General features: G+C 40.0%; 1 non-coding gene across 1 annotated transcript; it reads right to left on the reverse strand.

Moving 5' to 3' along the window:
• Window positions 1-2039: 2039 nt before the first annotated feature.
• Window positions 2040-2115, reverse strand: TRNAV-AAC (transfer RNA valine (anticodon AAC)). Its single transcript has one exon. It is a non-coding gene; the product is annotated as a tRNA-Val (tRNA).
• Between the last annotated feature and the right edge of the window lie 2379 nt (window positions 2116-4494).

A 4494-nucleotide genomic window follows, 5' to 3' on the forward strand; every position in this document is an offset into this window, starting at 1 on the left:
TCAGCTGGGGAAAATAAAGTTTTTACTAGAACCTTCCAATGATTTAGAGTCATATCATATCCATTTCCTAGGGCCAATACCATGCCCACTGTGAATGGGCTTTGAACACCATTCTTTTGAATAATCTTTTTCAATTCCTTAAATACAGAAAAGGTAAATTCTGATGGACTTGCTGTCACTGTTGTATGATAACAGGGAAAGCTATAGCTTTAATAGCATCAGGGTCTCCTAACACTGATCCTATTCAGAGATAATTTTCTATTAAGGAAGGAGTTTGACTCTTGCCAGGTCTGGGAGTAAGAGGTAGAAGAGTATAGAGTGGAGCCAAGGGCTCTTTGGGAGGCAAGGGAGGAGGAAAAGTTATTTCATGCTCCTTATAGGCCTCCTCAAATTTCGCTTTTGAAGTAACTGGCAATTCAGGTTGATTGTTCTGTGGTTCTTTTTTTACTTTCTGTTCAGGAGTATGCAAAGAATGTAAAGCAGTGTGGATAAAACTCCATGTTGTGAGAAGAACAGAATCTAATCCTTGCTCAAACCACTTTTTCAAAACTTTACCTATTTGCTCCCATAATTCTAAATCAGGGGTAGTCAACTTTTTATACCTACCACCCACTTTTGTATCTCTGTTAGTAGTAAAATTTTCTAACCACCCACCAGTAACTTTACTCTATAAAATTTATAAAGCAGAGTTAAAGCAAGTAAAAGCATATAATACTAATTACTTACCAAGTACTTATGTGTCAAATTTTCGCTAAGTTTGGCAGAATAAATCTTTATTAAACAACTTACTATAGTTAAATCTATCTTTTAATTTATACTCTGGTTGCTCCGCTACTGCCCACCATGAAAGCTGGAACACCCATTAGTGGGCGGTAGGGACCAGGTTGACTACCACTGTTCTATTGAATAAATCTAAGGATTCCGCGTCAGGGAACCATGGGCAGTGCTCTCATACAACAAGTAAGAGTTTCTGTAATGCTTTAGGCTCTACAGTACACCGAGCAGTGTGGAGCAAGTGTTGTAAATTCATAACATAGATGCGCTGCTGCTTGGTGAGCTTCTCACCCATGTTGAAATCCCTCTTTGACTTATGTGTGTTGGTCCTTTCCTCAAGGTGAGTAGAGACTGTTTCTTGCCAGAATTTTCCATAGGATGTGACCACTAAAGTTCTCTTCACACATTGACCACATTGGAAGTCACCACTTGTAGTATTCTAGGGTGCTGGGAACTACCAATGTCGCATGGAAGAAAATGGCTCAAGACACATACTAATGTCAAGAGGAAGAGGGAGAGTCTGTCAAGAAAGACAAAGACATCCTGAATTTTTTTTTCCTCAGCTTTTATTGATCAGAAGTGGAACAAGGTAACAGAATTATAGGGAGGGAGATCAGATGATAAGGGGAAAGAATGACTAATGTACTTCTTGTTGACATGGAAAAAGGGCTGTTTAGTCAGTACTTTTTTTTTTTTTTTTGCTAATTAAGAAGGACAGAGGGTGGAGCAATCTAGAACCTCTAGGCTAATTTTCTAATGCCTGTTCACATGCATTCCTTTGTGTCTGCACAAAGGTCACTCACTTGCACAGTTTCTTTGTGTTTACATTCAAGAGACATTCACTCAGGGCTTTTTACCTAAAGTTCCTCAGTCCAAGTCAGAGAGGGTTCAAGGTTAGATGGGTGATTTCCTGCAATGTTCCATATTGGTGAATGTTTTTTTTTGTTTGTTTGTTTTTCATTTCTCTGAAGCTGGAAACAGGGAGAGACAGTCAGACAGACTCCCACATGCGCCCGACCGGGATCCACCTGGCACGCCCACCATGGGGCGACGCTCTGCCCACCAGGGGGCGATGCTCTGCCCATCCTGGGCATCGCCATGTTGCGACCAGAGCCACTCTAGCGCCTGGGGCAGAGGCCACAGAGCCATCCCCAGCGCCCGGGCCATCCTTGCTCCAAAGGAGCCTTGGCTGCAGGAGGGGAAGAGAGAGACAGAGAGGAAGGTGTGGCGGAGAGGTGGAGAAGCAAATGGATGCTTCTCCTATGTGCCCTGGCTGGGAATCGAACCCGGGTCCTCCGCACGTTAGGCCGACGCTCTACCGCTGAGCCAACCGGCCAGGGCTGGTGAATGTTTTATGTACAATTACACATAATATGTATACTGCTGTTATTGAATGTAGTATTTTATAAATTCTTTGTTTTATACTTTAATCTTTCTTCTATATCCTTATTGTTTTTTTATCTACTTGTAGTACCAATTATTAAGAGAGTTTAATCTCTAGCATAATTACAAAATTGTCTATTTTTTCAGTTCTGTTGTACTTGCTATTTATGAATATATATACCCATACATATATTTGTATTTTGCTATAGAGGTGTCCCCCCTTATCTATGGGGAATAATTTGCAAGACCTACAGTAGATGCCTGAAACTGCAGATAGTATCAAAACCTATATTTTCTATGACTTTGTTCCTATATGTACATCTCTGTGATAATTTAATTAATAAATTAGACATTGTAAAGCCAGTAACTGCAGCCACCATCACAGCCGCCTGGCCCATGCAGGGTCTCATTTGATCTGGACAGACCATTGAGAAACAGTTGAGCCGAAAACTGGTGGTCCATCTTTCTTTATTCTAGATTCGCACTCAGCAAGCTAGTAAAAACAGACACACTGGGCTCCAAAACCCACTCATTCAGCACTCACCAAGCTACTGACTCATCCGAGTTTTCCTAGAATCAAAGGCTTCCACCTCACCAGTCTTATTCACCTCTGTTCCCCATCTCCTTCTCCTGTACAAACTGGCTTTTCCTTCACCATTCTGCCATTTTGACTGCCTCGTCCAGATGGCTTCCCTGCCCTGCTACACCATGGGCTCTTTTTCTCTACAAGAACATGATCACTTCCCCCAAAATGGCCTCCTAGCTCTTCCTTTTAAAACTTTTTGGCGGGAAAGTCCTCCCCCAACACACATTAGCATAACCATGCCCCTTCCAAGCAAGAAGGGCAACTAGCTGTATCACGTGAGGGCAGCAGGCATATTTAACAGTAAGGGTGAGAGAAAATAACTTTATCTGCCCAACAGACACTGTAAGAAATTAACAATAATAACTAATAGTGAAATAGAACAATTATATAACAATATACTATAACAAAAGTTACATGAATGAGGTCTGTCTCAAAGTATCTTTTTTTTTTTTTAAAGAGAGAGAGAGAGTCAGAGAGAGAGATAGACAAACAGGAACAGAGAGAGATGAGAAGCATCAATCATCAGTTTTTCGTTGCGACACCTTAGTTGTTCATTGATTGCCCTCTCATATGTGCCTTGACCATGGGCCTTCAGTAGACCGAGTAACCCCTTGCTCGAGCCAGCAACCTTGGGTCCAAGCTGGTGAGCTTTGCTCAAACCAGATGAGCCTGCGCTCAATCTGGTGATGGTGGCGACCTTGGGGTCTTGAACCTGGGTCCTCCGCATCCCAGTCTGACACTTTATCCACTATGCCACTGCCCGGTCAAACTGTCTCAAAGTATCTTACTGTACTGTCTTCACTCTTCTTGTGATGATACAGTGCTCGGGTAATGAGATGAAGTCAGGTGAATGGTGTAGGCTGTGACTATCAGGCTACTATTGACCTTCTTGATTTTACATTTAAACACAAGTTTAGAGCCATAATGTTATCATATCTTCAACCCACAAATTTAATTACTTTTTCATCTTAACTAAGCACTTACCATGCACTGTGTCTGTAATGTATGAAATATGAGGTACCACAGCAAAGGTAGTATGAATTTATTTTTTCTTTACAATTTTATGAATAGAATATTCATTCTTACCAACCTTAGCATGCAATTGTTTGTTGTTGTTTTTTTCTATCCTTAGTTAGTTGAGAACTTTATATTTTCACTTAAAGGAAGCAACTTATGGCTTCATTTTGGCATATTGAATTGCTAGCATTACTACTTTTATTCCTGTGGGACATTATTAAGTAAAATAAGGGGTACTTGAACACAGCACTGCAATAGCATGACAGTTGATTTGATAACCAAGATAGATAGTAAGTGACTAATGAGCAGGGTACATATACAACATAGATACACTGGACAAAGGGATGATTCACATCCCAGGGGACAGAGTGAGATTTCATCATGCTATGCAAACAACACACTATTTAAAACTTATAAGTTATTTATTTCTTGAATTTACTCTAAATATTTTGGATTACAGTTGACTGCAGAAAACTAAAACCATAGAAAGTGAAACTGGATAAGGCAATAGTATCATATTTCCTGCTATATTCACATACGCATGTATACATATACTTGTATATGTACACATATGCTTTTACCATACACAGACATTCAGTTTTGCTGTTTTCTTAATATTTCTCCTATCATTATGTTATTTTTCTATGTGCATAGTAATATTCCGTATTTCAAAGATAACCTCATATCCTATTAATATAAATACTCAACCTGTTTTATGATTTGTGTTTTGCATG

This window comes from Saccopteryx bilineata, chromosome 4 (assembly GCF_036850765.1).
Source record: "Saccopteryx bilineata isolate mSacBil1 chromosome 4, mSacBil1_pri_phased_curated, whole genome shotgun sequence".
In the NCBI taxonomy this organism is placed as follows: Eukaryota; Metazoa; Chordata; class Mammalia; order Chiroptera; family Emballonuridae; genus Saccopteryx; species Saccopteryx bilineata.